The sequence below is a fragment of the Peromyscus californicus genome, unplaced genomic scaffold (genome assembly GCF_007827085.1).
Source record: "Peromyscus californicus insignis strain IS unplaced genomic scaffold, ASM782708v3 Scaffold_23__1_contigs__length_62951481, whole genome shotgun sequence".
Classification (NCBI taxonomy): domain Eukaryota; kingdom Metazoa; phylum Chordata; class Mammalia; order Rodentia; family Cricetidae; genus Peromyscus; species Peromyscus californicus.
The window spans coordinates 39,368,102-39,388,933 of record NW_026294534.1 but is presented as its reverse complement, the minus strand read 5'-3'; the positions used below and the strand labels follow the sequence as shown (position 1 = coordinate 39,388,933).

At 41.7% G+C, this 20,832-nt stretch overlaps 1 protein-coding gene across 1 annotated transcript in view; it reads left to right on the top strand.

Annotated features, from left to right (window-relative positions):
• The window catches only part of Tenm3 (teneurin transmembrane protein 3), a 2,633,929-nt gene that overhangs the window by 2,372,711 nt on the left and 240,386 nt on the right, over positions 1–20,832 (top strand).

Genomic DNA, 20,832 nt, shown 5'->3' with positions numbered 1-20,832 from the left:
AGGTTTTTACCTTTCCACATATTTGTCATAATTAGAAGAATTTGCTGTAGAAAAAGCAGCTGGAGACCCTAACTAGAAAGCCAACTGTTCACAAAGTCTGCTCAGAGACTTTTCTCTCATCAGCTCCATTATCCATCATTTACCTAGAATATGAGTATAATATGAATCATCATTGTCCCCCCTTGAAGGCTTTTAAGAGGTAATTATTATGTACTCTTACTTGGGCCAAAGCAAAAGGAACTACCCAGGACAAAGGGGAAATAAGCAAAATTCAAATTATGGAATTTATTACTTTGAAAAATTCTTGCATATGTTATTATATCAAATGATGGTTTGTCGAAAACTGGCATTGAGAACCAAAATAGCATCTTTCCATTGATTCAGGATGATATCTTAATATACTTCCATACTGATTAATCTTTCTGAAAGCAAATCCTGGGCCTGTTCAGTCTTGACTTAAAGAGTTAGAGCTTTTAAGGATCAAACATGATATATGTATATGACATGTCCAAAACCACAAAGACTTGAGGGTACATTGCCATTTATGTTCCCCAAAGCTAGGTGCTATTGGACATGCGTTCAAATCTATCCATGACCTTTCTTTTCTCTCCTCTTCTTCCAACTACTTTGAGTAAATGGCAAATTGGCAGTCATAACATTTACAAAGGAAATACGGTTTGGGGGACGTTTTGCAGAGCTGAGTCTTGTAGTGTATTAGAGACTTCAGTTTTATGTAGGCTGTTGTAGCGGCTGCCTCCTGATGTCACTTTAATCCTCCAGCCGTGTTGTGGGATCCGCTTTATTATCTACAGTTTTGCAGATTAGGATGTGCTAGTTTAGGAAGGGAGCTGCTTGATCCAGGGCAATACGATAATGCCTGCCAAGAAGAACTCATGGTTTATCTGATGCCAAAGTCCCGTGCTTTCCAACACAGTACATTTTTCTCTTCTCTATCCTTACAAAAACCAGCCACTTTTCAATATAATCACTGCTGTGTGTAATGTTAGTTAAGTAATCACTCCTTTCTTGTTCCTGCCTGAAGCTTGCCCTTTTCTCTCCTTTTGAATTCCTAAACTTTTTCTGAATTTCTAATAATACGTGAACTCTTGCTCATGTAGGGAATGATATTTGGATAATTACATTGGTTTTCTTTAGACTTCCAATGTTATCTGCAGTATTGGATTTGAATGCAGCTATTTCAATTAAAGAAACTAATAGTAGTTAAGAGTCATAGGAGATAACACAGTAGAATGTAAAGTGTGGAAATGGGCCCTCCTCATGTTTTGGAGATTCATTATCTACCTCGTTTCTTCTTACTTTTTTAAATGTACTTTTCTATTGATTTGTTTTAGCTTAATGAAATTGGGATACATATTTTTAAACAGATGTCATAAGAAGCTTGTTTGCTGCCAAGTCAGAAGAATAAACTATGATGTTATTTTCACCATGATAATGCGCCCAGTCACAGATAATTAGTGGTGGTTCAAAAGACTCACCGGACTCAAAATGAAAGATAGTCCATGCTTGTTACTAAGGCAAAAAAAGTGGTATTTGCTTATATGAACTAAGGGAGCTATTACTTGGTTTATTTAAAAAAAAAACTATATACTTAATGTAGCATATTACCCCATTTAACAATTATTTAAATAGATAATTGATCCATGATGTCCCACATAGAATAAGGTAATGGTTTGTGATTTTTATAGACCCTATATCCTGTGTGAACATTGATTTTTTTTCCAAATGTGTATAAAATAGATAAGAAATTGTGAGGACCTCTTTCATCTGTATTATTCTTCTGTACTCATGTTAAAAATTAATCTTTAAAATTTATCAAGATTTAAAAACATTGACTTACCATCTAAAAATCGGTTCTTGATAACCCGAAGTTTCCTCTGGTGTCTGTGCCTAGAATTGTTCCCATGAAGAAATTACAGAAATATTCAAAGATATTTTGCTAAATGAAAAGAATTCTGAAGTGGAAAGCTAGGCTTATTCTCTTCATGTTTTAGGACAATAATTTCCTATTTATTAGCAACAGTCTCAATGCAGAAGCTAAGAGCAAAGAAGCATCCTACTTATTCATATCAAACCTTTTTTTATGTCAAAGAAGTATTGTGGTAAATTACATGTTACCTTGAAGATGAGCCCGTTTGTAGATCCCTTCAAGGACTGCACCTCCATGATAGAGGGCCAGTGTTCGTCTTTATCCTGTACTTGCTACATAGATGCTATGGTGGGCTGCAGCTGTCTGAGTCTTTAACTCCAGTAGCTTTGTGATTACTCTGCTTGCAACTAAAACTCACCCTGGCTCGTGTGTGCCAGTGTCTGTTCTTGTAATTTTTTAAAGAGGTTTCAAGGTCTTGTGTCTAGTACTTCCATTGAGCAAGAGTCAAAGAAGGAAAAGATCCAGCACATGACATCTTGGGTTCAGTACAGGAGTGGAACTTGAGAGGGGTTGGAAGGGATGGAGGTGCACATAGAAGCCTAAGGCTCTGAAGATGAACCCTAAAATGAGTTGACTGTGAATTGCTATTGTATCTTGAAAGGAGTATCTTGAGTTTATTCTGTGTTTTAGGAATAAATGGTGATGGATTTCCAGATATATAAAAATGACCCGACCTTGATTTTTTTTTAAATTTTTAACTTTCATATCACTTAGGCATGGTGAGATTGTAATAGAGGCAATGGTTTAAAAACAAATGAGTCTCCTGTCTTTGCTCTATCAACTTTCAGAACTTATCTAGGGTTAATTATTAACTATTAGGAGGCATTTCCTTCTCCCACTTATTAAAGTTGTAAAAATATTTTCCCCCATTCCATCCCATTTGCTCCAACATTGGGATATACTGAAGAACAGCTAGGAAGGTTCCCACTATTACTAACGTGAGGTCTCTTTTCCTATCAGTTTATTCATTCATTCATTCGTTCATTCATTCATTCATTCATTATTATTCATTTTTCCTTTTCATTCTCATTTAGGAATTATTTGGTCAGCATCTATGTCTGGGCCAGTGCATCCTGAATATAAATTGCAATTGGTCACTGACCCCACGCTCATGGTGTGTATAGTACAGTTACTAAGAAAAGTAAGCTTATGATAAGTATGGTAAGATCAGTAAGTAGACACATGTACGGGTGCCCAGTGACCTAAGATTATATTAAGCAGGGTGGGGGAACATTGTTTTAGGCCTTTGATCTAACCTGTACACTAGGAGAGTTTCAGGGCTGGGTTGGTTTGAGTATATATGTAAACAAAATATCCTGATTTTAGTTAGTAAAGGAAAAATTACTTTTGAGATAACTGGAAATGTTTGGAAGTTGGACTGGCTAGTGAAAAAAAAAAACCTTCCCTATTAAAATTATTTTACCGATGTGACCATCATTTCAACCTGTTCAAAACCGCTCATTAAAGATAACGTATTTCCCCTGCCTTTTCCTTTCCCTATCATGTGTGCCTCCCCATCTCTGACCTTCTGAATAAGCATTATTTGGTGAGACTAAGGTAGCAGCCTGGTGTTTTTCTTTTGTCAGTGAAACTACGTCTAAATTTCAGGCACATAACAGTTTTTCAATAGAAGGCCTCACTGATATTTTACTTTTACATGCTCTACAAATTTTAGTAGAACTCTTCTTTTCCTGGGTTTTGGTATTTCTGATTAGTACTCTGTTTGATGAAAGGATTGAAGTATCCCATAAAATATGTAAAAGAGGGAAATCATCAAATGTAAGGATACAATGTGGTAGTCTACATTGTTTGGTTTTGATCTGGGTTCCTCAGTCTTAGGAATATCCACATTTGTGACTCAAAAAATGTGTTTATTTTGAGTGCTGCCCGGTGTCTTATAGAGGGTTGGGAGAGAGGGCAAAATTGGACCCAGTTGAGAAGTCTCCATCCACAGTGGGGGTGGAGAAGATGTGTTTCAGATGTAGAATAGGTAATACTTGCTTCTAGATTCCCTTTGCAGGCTGTGTGTGGGAGTCCAGCTCCAATCTGTTCAAGGGTTCTTGCAGGGAGGAGAGAGGAATGAGGAAATAGTAGATAGAAATATAGGCCTAGAGAAAAGACAGAGACACAGGATAGCTTCGGGAGGGCCCTGGTCAATACCCTGTCACCTTGAGGTTTATTCCAAAGGGCTTTTTATACAATGCCAAGGGGTGAAGCAAAAGACCTCCCCGTTTCAAGATCAAAGCACAACATACAAACAACTGTAGACCCTTCAAAACACCTGGTAACCACACCCATGGCCAAATCATCTCATTATGCAGCCTTGCTGGGTAAAGCAAGCTCAGATTCTCTGACCTTGAGTAAGGTCTCACTAGGGAACTTCTGTGGGTCCCCACAGCTGTGGAAGGGGAAAGAGCCAGCAATGGCTCTCCTGTATTTGGCTTACATGGCAGAGGTTGATGCCATTCACTGAGATGGGGAAGGCCGGAGGACCATCAAGTGAAGTGGAGATCAAGAAGGGTGAAGTAAAACAGTTGGACATAACTGTGTGTAAATGCAAAATAGAGGTGGATGGAGGAGTTGACCTGCTGCTCAAGGGAGACTTGATATTTCAGAGTAGTCAGAGTAGACGAGGACGTCCGTGGAGAGAATGTCAGAAGAGAAATGGGTGGCACTTAAAGCAAGTTTGTGGAGAGCAGAATGGTGTGGGCACAGAGTCCGAGGGTACAAAGAGGTGTTGTGGGATTGGGGGAGCCAAGAATGGTGAGGAGTGCGCTTTTTAGAGACTAACTAAGAAAAGTTGGCTATTATTTCATTATAAATAAATATCTTTAAAAAAAAAAAAAAGAGGGAGAGAGAGAGAGACCTGATGTGGCTTATGCCCTGAAACCTAGATGCTTGGATTTATAAATCCCAGAGACTGTGCCCTTGTCTGGCGCTCCATTTTCTCAAAGTCTTTTTAAAATGGCATCATGAGTCATTTACAATGTTCAGAATGGCCGTAAAGTGAAAACAGGCTGTGCCAGGGGTCAGTAAGCCGGTCTCCAGGAGGTTTCACAGGACTCAGTCTGTGGACATGCTTACAGCTAGAATTTGCTACAGGGACAGGATCCAAAGCCGAGTGAGCGAAGGGAAGAGGCAGTTGGGACAGAATACAGAACAAAACGGACACATGCTTCCAAGAGGCCTCCCCTAGTCGGGGGACACAAAACATGCTTAATCCCTCTCACAGTGAGTTATGACAACACGTGTGAAGAGCTGTCTGCCAGGGAAGCTCACTAGAGACTGTACCCAGGGCTTTATGAGGGTCTGCTCATATGGACATACTCCGCCTCATGCATACCAAAATTCCAGACTCACAGGAGGCAAGCAGGTTCAGCACAAACCACACTGTAAAAAAAAAAAAAAAAAAAAAAAAAAAAAACTTTTAAACGTGGTAAGCTGCCATGCTTTTCAGCCTGCAAGTGGGAACCTTCCTGAAATCTGTGTTAACTGCCAGCCAAGAGCTGCCTTCCACACATGGCTTTTTAAGCCCTCTCAACCCTGCTGTGTTAGCCCTACAACTGCCCCCCTACACACACACACACACACACACACACACACACACACACACACACACACACACACAAACTTTTAAAGTCCGAAGCCTAGCAAAATACAAGCGTTGTTGGCACTAAGTCTAAACTGAAGTTTCTCTGGAATGGTCATTTGATTAATAAACTGAACTCCACATCATTTGGAGAGCAAGTAAGCTACTTTTCCCATCTGCATTGAGAGGTAGCATGGTATGCAGTCAACCGTCATGGTCCATGGTATGTAACAGCTTGGCATCTAGTCACAGCATTAAGTACATCATCACCTTTCTATAGTTCCAATTTTGATCATGAATGTATCATTTTGAACATTTAACACGCATATCTTCTAGAATAATGGCTGCCATATAGTAAGCATTCAAAAACGCTGGTGGCCTCGGCCTTGATGCTGGTAACCGCAGAACAGTTGTGGTCGCCTGTATTTCTTAAGTTAGACATGCTGTTGCTTTTCTTGGATTAATCGGTTGTAATATCCACCCTACCGTATTTCCAGCTAAATGGCTTTCAGTTTTTCAATTAAAATTCCACTTGAACAGTATCAGAGGCATTTTAATAAAAAAAAAAAATTTACTGAGCTCGATTAGTTGATGAGCAGTAAATTGCTCATTTTTGATTACCACATTAACTCTTTCTGGCCATTAGGGTACCATTTAGTAAATTACCTCTTTTAGTACAGTACTCAGAATGTTCCCCAAGTGACCAGAAATAGTTAATAATACACCAACAGGCTGAGCCATTTACTACCGTCTTACCGTCAGATCAGCCTCATTATACTAAATGTTTTCCCCTTTTTTAATTGTCGTTTTCTTTAAAAATGAAATATTGAACACAGTTATTTATTTCTGTAGCCTGGATGAGCTCGATGAGATGTATGCTGAGTCCCGCTCACTGTCAACAGCGTCATAGAGGGATTTCAGGTAGTGGTACTTACTCACAGCGTAGAAGCTGCATCCCGTGGTATGAATGACTGCATCCTGTACAGGACAGAAGAGCATCACAAGTGATTCTAGGTTATAGTCTGAGAACTATCAGGTCTTGTTACTCTGCCTCTCTAAGTGCCTCTGTGCTAGACAGAAGTATATCTCCTGCTAATGACCCCAGGTCAGTTTTTGTTGGAGCAAGAATCCTGTCTTTTTATAACATACCCAGTATCCGTCTTCCAGTAGATACACTCTTATTGAAAACTTGGAGCCAGGCCGTGGTGGTGTAGTCCTTTAATCCCAGCACTCGGGAAGCAGAGGCAGGTGGATCTCTTGAGTTTGAGGCCAGCCTGGTTTACAGAGAGAGTTCCAGGACATCCAAGGCTACACAGAGAAACCCTATAAATCTCCCCCCCCCCAAAGAAAGAAGAAAAGAAAAGAAAGCTCAAATTCAACCTTTTCCTCTTTGTGAGTGGCCCTTACCTTCTCAGGAAGAAAAGCTTTCCATCTATTGTTAAAATTACATCTCTAACACAATTTTTCCCCCAAGCAACCTAAGAATGTCACTGCCACATTCTTGGGATGGACGCTTGGCTGACACCCGAAATAGTCACCTTGGTGCGCTTTGACCAGATATCGGGGAGAACACTGAAAGGAAGGGCTGGCTTGGCTCACAGTTTCCGAGAGTTTGACCCATAGCTGCTGGAGCCCGGGCGCCTGAGCAGAACATCATCGCGGGGCTGAGACTGTGTGGAAGGGCAGGCTGTCCATCACGGGGATGCGGGGAGGGCAAAGCGAGGGATGGGACATGATACAGCCCCTAATGGCACATCCCGGTGACCCACTTCTTCCAGACAGAGTCCACTTCTCAAGGTTCTAGGATCCCCCAAAAGTAGCTTCTTCCTCTGAAGACCAAACATTTGTTGACATGAGCTTGTTGGAGACATGCCTTATTCAAGCTGTGACATTCCTCCAATACTAATTTTGGGACATGACATCTTGTCTTTTCGTGGTGTAGTCTCATAAAGTAAAGACCTAACTGAACATTAACAGAGTTGCCCCTGCATGATGTGAAATGTTATATTAAGTGTTTCGAGTGATATCAAACTAAGGATCGACTGCCTCCCTCGGTCACGTACTCAAAAGATGCTTGCCAAAGAAGAGTTGTGAGCTGTGTAGACTAAAAATAAAACAATGAATAAAAACCTATCAAAAACCCTGAAGTCTGGTTAGGGCGATGATTAATGAGGACACCATGGTATAAAACCGTCGCATCCATAAAAGCACAGTGAGAGGAAGGAAGGCCTCTGCCCAGCTCACTTGGAGAGCTCGGAGATGGAGACGCTAACCCAGTTCGGAAGGCATCTGAGAAATTTACCTCCAGGAGATGAAACTGAGCTGAATCTTACAGAGCAAATCCAAGTCACCCCCGGGAAACGGGGCATTTCTAGAAGAGAGCCTGATGCGAAGGCCTGAGGCTGAGAAAAAGGTTGTTGTTGACAGTCGCATGCAAAGCAGAAGGCTAAGTTGGGAAAGTGAGTAGGGGATGCCACGGTTTGAATTTTGCTAATGTTTTTAAACCTAATTAAAAGAAAAGCAAATCATGGGCACAGTGAAGACCCGAGGCACACTTGGCTACTTTTTTTTTTTTTTTTTTTTACATTCTGTGCTCTTTCCCCAAACCATGGGGGAGGTCCTATTATTTTGCCCACTTTATAGACGATGATGGCTTTTTCCTACCCAGCTTGGCTTTCTGCTTCATGCATAACATGAGCAACTACAAACATAACATCACTAGCTCTCGACACCTCATCCTTTCTCTCAACTGAGAGATTGAGCGATTTGTGTAGGAGTTCTCAGTAAACGGGTAAATCCAATTCCAATCTCATTTTCTTGCATACGAGCAGGACTGGAAATGAGTTTCGTCTAAGTGGAAGGCTGGGAGAGGACTATAAATGCTCAGAGAAACGTGGAACTCTGGAGAAGGCCCCTGGAATGTAGACATCTTGAAGACAAAGGAAGCTTGTATGCTGACTACTTCTGGCTAGTACCTGAATGATTAAAAACACCATCTTTCGCAAAAGTTTACCAGTTTGACATTAAATTGCATGGTTATCATAGGCAAAGAAAGGTTATAGAAAAGTCACGTTTTGTACTAATTAGCACACAGGGTACCATTGGAGGAAACACCTAGATACATTAAGGTAATGGGTCCAGCCTTAGAGATGGGCCAGATCACAAAGGAATCCTTTTTCCTCATGCACTTTGTAGCCACGGGTACCTATAATATTTATTTACTTGTCCAAGCAGACCATAATTTGGTGGACTTTTATTTATAGCAAACTTATTTGATTTATTAATAGATTTGGGGTTTCTCTGGTATGGTAACTAACTCCTTTCTCCTCAATTGGCTCAGTGCAGAAATTCTTCTCGTGTGTATGTGTGTGTGATGAGGAAAGGGAGATATGATTGGAAAGCAGCAACTAATAACCAAGCTGTAAATTTACCTTAGATTTTCTGTTGTTGTTCTTCTACCTTGGAAATCCATAGGGTTTCAAATAAAAATGTATTAACTTTTCCAGTGGAAAATAGATCATCCTTGTTTATTTACAGGCTGCCTCTCATAGACATATTTTGGAGAATTTTGAAATTTGTCTTATATTTTTTTTTCTGTCTGCAAAGGAACTTTGTTATCTTCTCTCCTCCATAACATAGGCAGTGTACTTCTTAACCCCAGGATTGGACAGGAGAGTCTTTTTTAACTGTCCACCCAACTACTGTTATTTCTTGTTGCTATTTTATTTTAAAAAACAATTTTTTTAAACATGTAGAACACATGTATTTGTTTATAAATCTTCACAGTCTTACAGTATTTTTATAGTAATGACATTTAATTCATAACTTGTACTATATACATTGTTATATGCTAGTAATAGAAGTTATACTTGCCTCTCAGGACCAATGTGAAAATTAAATTAATTAAGATCTATAAATGTATGTGAAACACTTAAAATAGTGGCTGATACTAAATATCCCTATGCATGTATTTGTTATCGTCAGTTACTCTAAAATAATATGTTGCCCTCACAATGAAGACTTCTGTACAATGCATAGAAATCTAACAGGAGCTAATGCCGTGAGCAGATATGTTTTCTTTGTCTTCTTTTCTTGAGGGTGCAGGATGCTAAGACAAGGTCCCATTCTGTCATCCAAGCTGGCCTCCAACTCACCATCCTCCTGCCTCAGCCTCCGGTCCTGGGATCATAAGATGTGAGCCCCCACCTTGCCTGGTGTGTTTTCAGGTGCATTAGAACTGCGCAGTCCAACTAGATCGCTTTTTCTGTCGTTGTTAACTGTTATTACTGGTGGTATTTTTGTTTTCTGCTCATAGCAACCCTGTCCTCGGGGCAGACAAGTCTGTACGTTGTAATTATGCTGTGGCACCCTGAGTCAACTGCCACTGTCCCTGGAAAAGCATTGGAGCTTGTAAGGCATTCTTATAACATTAACATCCAAATAGCTTCTCAAGCCTCTCTTCCATCGGTGCGGCCGTGTTCTAACAGTAAGGCTTCAAGGCCATTGAATGGGAATGTCACAACCAATGCCTCTACTGGGCATCTGAGCAAAGGAGCTGCCAATATGCGTGCCATGCTTTTTAAGCTTCAATGACATTCCAGTTAGAAATCTTGTAAGGTTCCTTAGTGACTGATGGCAGCTCACAAGAGGGTCAAAGGATCAAGCCCTGATTGCCAAGCAGAGTACACTTTTCCCCCCTTCCTCCCTATACCCACCCAGAAGAAGCGGCGACTTGGGGGAAGAAAAGAAAGCAGAAATGACTCCTGCTCGCCTTGGGCCAGGCTCCTGTGCATTCCTGCTTTGATGGCTCTGAAGAACTCTGCCTCTGCATAAACAATCGCTGTTAGTTTAGGCTTCTTTCCTTAGCGGGGAGCGCATCTCTATCAGCGCGTGGTGAAAATGTCCATGGAGTTGCAGCTTCTTAGCCCTTGCTTCTCCTGTTACCAGGAAGCCTAGATTCAGCTCGCAAGCTTCAGATGTTGTAATTGTCAAGGGCAAACTCTTTTTTTTTTTTTTTTTTTTTTTTTTTTTTTTGGTTTTTTCGAGACAGGGTTTCTCTGTGTAGCTTTGCGCCTTTCCTGGAACTCACTTGGTAGTCCAGGCTGGCCTCGAACTCACAGAGATCCGCCTGGCTCTGCCTCCCAAGTGCTGGGATTAAAGGCGTGCGCCACCACCGCCCGGCAAGGGCAAACTCTTAAATGTCTTCCCACTGTATATCAAGACATCCATTTCCCCATGCTTGCTTGGTTTTTAGGAAGGCTGTAATCATTCACTAAAAGTCTGACAGACAGATGTGCTAGGTGCATAGAGGAGTATCCAGGTGGAGGGAAGATAGAATTAAGTACAGCCAGATGTGTTACACATGCCTATATTCTCAGTAGTTGGGGAGTTGGAGGGAGAAGGATCAGGAGTGTGAGGTCTGCCTGAGCTACATAGAGAGTTTGAGGCCAGCCTGAGCTACATAAGACCTAGCTTTTAAAAAGGTGGGATGGGGGGGATGAGTAAGATGACATTTTGCAGTTAACTGTGTTTCAGTGAGGAAGAAGTAAGGTTTATGAAGTCACAGGGTAGATAAACTTAGGAACCTCTGATACATATCTCCTATTTCTTCTTCATAAGAATATCTTGTCTGGTTTCTAGGGATTTTCCTGGCTTATCTCAGCATCCTGGGAACATTAATCAAAGTGTATAAATTAGTAGTGGTTTCTTAAGTTAGCTTTCAGAATACTAGCCCTTATAGCCAGGGTGTCATAAACTCTAACTTACGATCGCCATGTGTGAGGCCTTACCTTTTAGATATCCTTGGTCCTCTTCTGTGTAAAGACTTTCTTATCGAGTTCTACCTTCTTGTGATTTTCAAGTTCTTATATGCCCGTTGTTCGCACCAGTTACTTTATCCTTCTGATCACGGTCCATTCCTCCTAACCCCGATCCTCAATGCCACTTTAGCGTTTATTTGCCCTTCCTGGCTCTGGCGGTGTGCTCTCTCTGATGTCTTGGAAGTGTACGCAGAACCTCTTCCACCCCTGTGGAGCATGCACACTCCTTTCATCGTGAACATGAGAGTTTGTTTGAATGCACTCTTCAAATTTTATTGGATTTCTGCCTTTGTTCAAAACTTCTCTATGAGAGTGCCCCTTCATAATCTTGTCATGTCCAGACCATGGACATTTTCCACCCGTGATTAAGTGTCACTGTGGTTAGTTAATGTTGGTTTTGTATTGGATGTCTCTCGGTACGTCTGTGTGGCGTCTCTATTATTTTGTATTGGGACAAGATGCAGCTAGATTCCTGGACTCACTACCCACCTGGACTCACATATCACCCACTAAGAATAGACATCTACTCCCTATACTTTCTTACCAACGGAGACTGGAACATGCCCTTCTAGTGCTTCCTCCCCACTTCCTTACACTCTCATAATGAAAGGGACAAAAAAAATCTACCAAGAGCAGGGTAATAACTGTGATATTGCCAAAGATGAAATGGCCACTGATTTGTAGCTGGCATACAAAAGAAACTCTTCACATATGAGGAAGGCATTCCTTTTCAAAGTGCTGTTCTCTTAGACCATCCCATAGATAAGGCGCAAGTTCGAGGGGGTTTTATTCCTGTTGGGGGGCAGCCAGAATCTTGTGTTCAGTGCCATGTCTTTCCACTCTTACCCTTCCTTTTCAATGGAACTTTGGCCTGGAAGATCCATGCTCTCCCTCCTTCAGATCTACTTCCCTTCCCGCTAACCTGGAAGCTGTCGTGTCCACAGTTGCAGCTCCGCAGATGGGTGTCCTCTGGTCGCCCGCAAGTGCAGAGCGAAATGTGTGTATTCGTTCGAGGGAGCCATGAGCTCATCCTCTTCCTGTCTCCTGACCACGCTGGGTGACTGCATGGCATGGCTTGTCATCTCTCCGGGATTTGTATTTTATGAAGCAAGGCTTCTTAAGCACTCTCTGTTTGCTTTTGTCTGTTCTTTCTGAGCATGAGTAAAAAATGCGAGCGGTCCTGACATTTAGATGTTTAAATATAGAAATTAATTGGCCTAGAATAAACTCTTGTGTAGTGTTTGTTCTGCTTCACATTTCATAAGCTTGTGTCTGTCCCTCATTTAGCAAATGAGAGCAGTAGACTTCAGTCTAGTGGGAAGAAGTATAGCCAGTTTGCTAAAGGTAGACCCAAGACAAGCTTGATGAAACCATTTTATTAACAGTTACTTATGGAATGCCTGAGGCACGGGGCATTTTACTAAGTGTGAGGAACACAATCCATCTGAGGGCCCCTACCTTAGAGAGGTCATACGCCAACAAGGTGCACTGATGAGATGCTCACACAGATGAATGTGAATTCACTACTGAGATAGGGTTTGCACAAGGAACTGTTAACGGAGGCCGAGATTTGAGAAATGAGACAGAGGAAACTAACAGAGGAAGGAGAGAAAGAAAGAGATTATAGGTGAGAGAAAGCCAAGCGTATATGTGCGCACAAGTAACAAGACAAGGCGAGAGATTGGAGGAATTTGGAAATCAGTTTCTAGAACCCACATAACAACAAAGCATTATGAAAAGGTGAGCTGTGTTGAAGAACTCGAATCATCATCCAAAGACAATGAAGAATATGAGGCATTAGAGCATGTGACTAGATTGGTATTTAAATTGTTGCTTTGATCACACTACACAGCCCATTGGAGACTTGAAGGAAGCAGGCATGGAGTCAAGAAGTAGTTGAGATGTTGGAAGACATTTGTACACAGATACCAATGGACTCTGAATGTGAGAGGGTCCGGAAAGGAAGTTCCCAGGCCGAGGCCACAGTTGTAAGTTATGTGAATGGGTAGACAGTGGCCACATTCTGAAATGGGCGTCCTGAAAGAGCAAAAGGCTTTGGCACCGCAGGTAGATCATGCATTGTATTTTATATTTATTTTTCGATGTTCTTGTGACCAAGTCTCTCCATTATACAGACATGGCCATCCTGGAATGTGCGATATAGACCAGGTTGGCCTTGACCACACAGAGATCAAGCGGCCTCTGCTTCCCAAGTTAAAGGATCAAAAGCGCACACCACCACACCTGGCTCTCGCATTGTATTTTAAACATAGGAATTTGAGTCACTTTTGTAATGTGTGAGTGGGCATCATCAACTAAGGGGAATGTCAGGTCTGTAGCTAGAAATTTTAAAGTGATGGTTATGGAGATTTTAACTGAAGCTGAATAGATGAGATTGCTTAAGAAAACTACATGACATCGGAGAGCCCTGAAAAATTCGCTATCTTAATAGCTAAGTAAAGGGACAAGAGCCTAACAAATAGACAGAGGAAGTCCAACCAGGGAGTCGAGGAGGAACTGCTGAGAGATTGAAACACTGTGCCAATGCTTAAAGGAGAAACAGAAATATCCCAAGGACTGGGTCCGCTAGAAAACCACCAGGATGTTAACTGTGGGGAAAATTGAAAGTGCGTGAGGCATTCACGTGGAGACTGGTTATGATGTTGACTGGTTACTTGTCTGGAGGGATGGGAAGGGAAGCTAAGCGTATAACAGATTAAGGAGTGAGTGGTAAGCTGAATGAAGATGCTGATAAAGGTAACATATTCCAGATGATTCCCTGTGAATGGGAAAGAGGGATCACGTGGTAGTCGCAAGGAGAGTCCAAGGACTGGTCTGCTTCTTTCTTAAAGAACTAAGAGTTAAGTCTGCTGAAGTGTAGCCAGAAATAGGGAGATGCTGGATGTTCATCGTTAGTTAAGATCAGTCAAACGATTTTACATTTTCACATATTAAACTTTTTCCTATAAATTCAGTCCTTGACTAAATTCATTTATCAAGCAAATGTTTACCATGTGTCTTCTATGTGATAGGCAGTAATCTAAGTTCTGATAATAAATCATGATTATTTTTGAAATACTTAAAAAAAAGGCTATGGATGATAGTGGGTCTGCGGTAAAATCAAAAATCAAAACATTTGTTTTGACCTTGCACATTTTGAGATGTGTCTGGGCTATGTGTGTGGACCTGTTAGGTGGCCTACTGAGGAAGCTTTCTGTAGAATTAACATCCCTAAGGACAGAAGACTCGCTGTCTGAATTCATGCAAACCTGGGCACTATGTGTTTGGCCTACTTTTAAATACTCATGTGAATTCACTAATTTCATTGTATAGGTGAATTCTGTCACTAATCCCATCTTACAGGCGCCAACTCGAGGAAATTTTGAACAACTCGTTTACATTCAAATAGTTAATACATGACACCTAGGTCTCTGTTGGGGGAAGACTAACTTTACAAATAAAACCCTGTTTGGTCTGTAACAGACAGGGTATTCTTGCAGCTCAGCAATGTCTAATGTGATCCAAATTGAACATACTTTGACATGTGTTGTTATGAACCAAGAGAATATGTCACAAAAGGGATGACCCACTGTATAGAAAGTTAATGCTGGAGGATGCCATTGGGCCGTATCAGGTGCTACTGTATGGTGGGCTAGCAGTTTTGTTCTTTAACTAAAAATGCTATGGAAAGTAACTCAGTTTTAAATTGTGTGCCTATGTGTTGTTTACAATCTCAACATGAAGAGCCTTCCATCATTTGTGTGCATCAGTATCTTTAAGAAAACAAAACCACGCAACTATATACCGAAGTAAATGTTTTACAGATTGTACAGACACTTTTCAGTCAGGAAGCTCGTCAAGGAAAGAGAAGTTAGATGAGCCATGATTTTTGTAGAGCTCATCTCAGTTTCCAGGAATGTTCCAGTGGCCTAGCCCATGCCATTTTCCACACGGTGAACTAAAGCTGCGTTCTCACCCCAGAGAGCACGTCACCAGAAATTCAGTGTATGGTGTGATGGAGAGGCTCAGAAAACAGAATGCAGCTGTTAAAGTCCACAGGATTGCAGAGAAATCTCGGGTTTGGTGACATTTGATAAGCCATCCTTAATAAAAATAGTGTGGACACCCACCGAGGCACCCATCATTTGTTGGATACTCAATAGGAGAGTTTGATGCTGCAGCCACAACTAAGGAATTTATAGCAAAGCTGCCGCTTCTTAAAACAAACGCAGCATTTCTCAGGTGCCTCCATGCCTGTGAGGATCTTTTCATTAATGCTTTACTCTACCGTCACAGTCATTGGAACGTGGCCCGTGGAATTTCTTAGAAGCCTAGAGTTCATCAACAGTGGTTTTTCCTGTTTCCGCCAGATGCCTAGAGCACATCTTATGTGGAACACTCAATTCCTCAGCCAGGTTCTCAGACAGAGGTAATACAAAGTTTTGTATTTGAGGCAAACCTGTCTGAGGCCAGCATTTGGCTTGTAAATTCTCAAAGGACCTGTTTTTCTGTCCCCTACAAGGGCAGGGTCAAGAAGACAATCGTCTTAATATCATTGTATTTGAGGCTTACCTTTTTGTTTGTTTGTTTGTTTGCTTGGTTTTTCTTCTTTTTTCCCCTACATCTAGAATGCAGCCTTTCACTTTTTCTGGGAGGGTTTCTGATTAACTCTCCTTACTAAGGGCTGGCCCTCGACTCCATCTTTACTCCAGGAAGTCTGTGTATTCTTCAGTGATGAGACATAGTTACCATGTTCTTGTTTCTCTTGGTTCTTGGCCTAATCTTACTATTCTGTGCTTCCTTACAAACTCAGTGATGCAAATAGGTTTTAAAATTTGTATTCCCCGCTTTTAATTTTAGTAAGTTTTATGCACATTACTGTCAACGAAAGTACCAACTGTGGACTGATGGTTAAGTTATTTAGTCCTCTTAGTAGCTCTGTAGAGTAGGTGTAATGTATACAGGGCCTTGATGTTTGTGTGACTCATCCAACCTCAAGCTAGCCAGGAGGAATTTCTTTCAAAGAGTTTGATCCCAGGCGGCTCAGCCTTAGAACTATCCCAAAAGTCTGCCATGTCATAAAGACGTCAAATGCTTGTAGCTTGTGGTTCGGTTGCTGTATTCTTTTTGTTGTGGTTGTTTTTGGTTTTTTTGAGACAGGGTTTCTCTGTGTAGCTTTGGTGCCTGTCCTGGAACTTGCTCTGTAGACCAGGCTGGCCTCGAACTCACAGAGATCCTCTTGCCTCTTCCTCCTGAGTGCTGAGATTAAACGCGTGTGCCACCATGCCCGGCTGCCTGTTGTATTCTTAACAGAAGGAATAAGCACAGTGGTACTGATCAAATCAAATAGAGGAGGATGGGTGGGTGGGTGGATGGATGGACGGATAGTTGTAAAATAAATACATAGCCCAGGAGAAAGACCGATTAGCAATACTGAGTAGTAACTAATAGAGCATTATTTATTTAAGCAAATCTAAAAAGAGGAGTAAAGACAGGAAATATTTTCTGTCCAGGGATTGTAGAATTATTCTGCAGTATCTGGTAGGGTCCATGCTTTGGTTTGGGGCTTATATGTGTCTTCAAACATTTACTTTGCTTTCTTATAGTTGGTGTGTATTAGTGTTTGGAGTAAAGTAGTATGACAATAGCAATTTGGGAAGCTCAAGGAAATCTGCGTTGTTATTCTTCTGACTCCTGACTGTAGGCAGGTTACTGAGGCCATGTGGAGGCCTCTGTTTCCTCCTATTTAGACCAAAAGACATCAATGATTTCATCATTATTCCCCACCCCCACACGAAAAACCCTTTAAAAGTCAGTATCTGTAAAACTTACATAAGGTTATTTGTACATGCCTTCCTAATGGCTCTTCATAGGAAGACTGATACTACAATTAAATATGGGTACCTTTATCAACTACTCTATTTTGAGTGCTTTATACACTATGGACAGTGGGATAAGAATATTTATAAAAGTGTTTCTCTTTTCTCCTATTTTATTCTCAGAAACATTATCTCAGGTAATTTAATGCTCAATCTAGTCCTTCTGGATTAGATCGGAAAAATAGATGAGCTTTTATCTTTATGTTTAAGGTCTAAAATATTATATATTGCTCTTTGCTCCAAACAGGAAGAATGCTATAAAATAAACTAAAGAAAAAAGTAATGTACTATCCCTTCTATTCTGGATATTCCCTGATATTTTACCAAGATCCATTAAGGAATATCAGAATTGGATTTACAGCTTAATGAATATGTTTATATAACTAAACGCATATGTTGCATTGGGAAGGCTGTATGCATGTAAGTTATAAATTGATCAAGCAAGGAGAGTGATACCCTCGTGTCTGTTCAGAGCTTTGACCCACACTGCTGTTTGGGTTCACCTTGCCATTGCTACTGCCTTTCAGATTTCCTGACCACACAGTTTTGCATCCTCCTGCAGCACAGCATTGTGGGTGTTTGAAGAGGCAATCTCTCCATCTTCTCAACCCCCTGGCCTCCTGCTCCTATCCAATTTCCCTTTTCCTTTCACTTCATTAGCAAGGAAAAGCAGCATCGACCATCGTCGCCCCTCCTCATCATTATAAGAAACGCAGAGGCTGATGTAAAGGGGATCACATCCTTTATGGAGAGCTCTACGGAGTGTGAGTTTGTGAAAGTCGGGGACTTGGTGTCGCAGACACACCCCAACCTTACCTCCTAAGGACACTGTCTTTCACTTTATTAGTTCCTATTTGGGTGCATTTGGGCATATCTCTAAACAGGGCTTGGTATCTGTTTTCTAAGCAAGGGTTAGGGCAGATCTCAGGCAGCACATGAGCATCCTTAACAGATTGGGAAAACTTCCAGGTCAGATCACTCTTAACTGAGTTCCCCTCAAAGATTTGCCTTTGCGAAGAACCTCTGAGGAAATAAGCAATAATGGGGAGTTGGTGTTCCCTAAAAGAGTCACGATTTTTAGTCAGGATGCATGTCAACATGCCACCCAGTTCCACGGTTACAGGGATAGAATTCTCTCGAATGATTAAAATAAAATTGAGTCCAAGTTAGTGCAGCAGCATCAGCAACGTCAACAACAAAGTATTTATTTGGTGTTCCCGGGGGATTTGTGGGGAGGCTTCTTTCGGTTTGGAAGAATTCCCTGGGAGAGGTCAAGGCTATAGCTCACTAACAGTGCTCTTGCAGAGCATGCGCAGGGGTTTGCTCACCCAGCACCACACCGATATCATTAACAGGCACGCAGTTTGGGACTGATGATGTATGAGCATCCACACCTTCGTGGTACATCTCGTCTCTATGAACCTGGCGCCAGCCCCCCTGCTGCATCCAAGTTCCAAGCCACTCACTGTGGTCTCGTTCCTGGAACACGGCAGCTCCCTCCTGGCTTTGGATCCTTGCCCTGTAGGACAGCGGTTCTCAACCTGTGGGCTGCGACCCCTTAGGGCTGCGTATCAGATATTTATGTTACGATTCACAACAGTGGCAAGATTGCAGTTATGAAGTAGCCACGGAATAATGTTATGGTTGGGGGTCACCACAACAGGAAGTGTATTAAAGGGCCATAGCATTAAGAAGGTTGAGAACCATTAATCTAGGGTGTTGTTTGAAATCAAAGCTCATAGGTCTTCTCTGCTTGGGGTCTCCCAAGACCCTACCTAGCCTGGCCTCTGTCTCCCTTTCCAGGCCTGTATTCCCTTGTTCTGCTTTCACCCTTACCCACTGGCCTTCTCTTGATCTAAACATCACCACATTCTCTCTCCCACAAGGCTCTGTCCATCTTGCTCGTATAGCAGGCTCTTCCTCCGTCTTCATCTCTCAGCTTGCCATTAATCTTAAATACTAGTGTTAAATATTAATATAGATATCAGCTCCACGAAGGACTCTTCTCTCTCCTCTAAAATCTCTAAAATGGGATGTGCCACCCTGTAGCTGGAGTTTTCTCCAGTCCTGCCTGGCCCACGGTCAGGACAAATCTCTTTCATCTGCCAGTCTCCCACAGCTGCTCAGACCCAACCGAGTAAACACACAGAAACTTATATTGCTTATAAACTGTATGGCTGCAGCAGGCTTCTTGCTATCTAGTTCTTCTATCTTAAATTAACCCATTTCTAGAAATCTATACCTTGCCACATGGCTCATGGCTTACCAGTATCTTACATGTTGGTACTCATGGCAGCGGCTGGCAGCATCTCCTGACTCAGCCTTCCTGTTCCCAGAATTCTCTTCTCGGCTTGTCCCGCCTATACTTCCTGCTTGGCTACTGGCCAATCAGCATTTTATTTATACAGAGCAATATCCACAGCACCACCCACCCTCCTAGATAAGGGGTAGGTCTCTTATTGGGAGGTGGTGGAGCACGCCTTTAATCCCAGCACTCGGGAGACAGAGGCAGGCAGATCTTTGAGTTCAAGGCCAGCCTGGTCTACAGAGTTCCAGGACAGCCAAGGCTACATTTGGTATTGTACACCTAACACCCAGTACGGTACCCGGCATGCGATGGGTGCTCTGTAGATGCCTATTGGGTCTGTTAATGGACTCAGCACTCACCTTCTTGTGTTCTGACCTTCACTATTTAACAAAATGGTTTATTCTCTGAAAACCCACACTATTCAGGTAACAACAGTAGTCTACAAAATGCAAAGGAAGAGCAAAGACTACTAGAGAGTTAATCTATCCACAGGTTGTCCTGAGGGTGATAAACAGGATCTCCATGGATGTCTGCCATTGAAACCCCTCCCTTAGTTAGCATAGATAGCATCGAGAGATGACCCTGCCAGAATCTGTGTGTCTCTCTGAATGTATAGGGTTGGAAGTCTTTTATTCATTTAATTAATTGTAGGAGTGGAGCATGTTTATTAATAGAAGCCAGTCATGGCAACTGCTGAATTGATACTGTTGTGTTTGTTTCCTGAATTGTGAGTGTGACAGTTTTACGGAGTAAATTTCTCCCTGTTTCCTCATGGACCTTAGAACCAGACAGGGATGTGGGTAAGTTGTGGTTCCTTCACCTGTCCATGTGTTTTCTGGGTGGCAGGGATTGTGACCAAGCAGAACAGCACACGTCAGAGTATCTGCAAAGCAAATGCTTTCTCCTTTTCAGTCTAGAACATTCTGCGACTGTCTCATTGTGAATTTTCCTGAGCTTGTTGTTAGTGGACAGCAGAACGCAATTCTTACAGATTTTTTTTTTTGAACTGTTTTGCAGTTACTTTTTCTTGATGTGCTTTTTTTTTTTTTAATTTGGCAAATTGTTTTTATATTGTCCTGAATATCACTTCCTAACTATTAAACGTTAGTCACTCACGTTCCTTCCAGATAAAAGAATGAGCTGGTATATCCTCCCTTCTATGATATCTTAACCTGTGTCTTAATGTTTTATGTTCTGTCCGTTCCTTGCATGCCATCTTCATCCGATCCATTGGTTATCGAACACATACGTTTCCTCCACGCCATCCGATCTCCATGGCAACCAGAGGT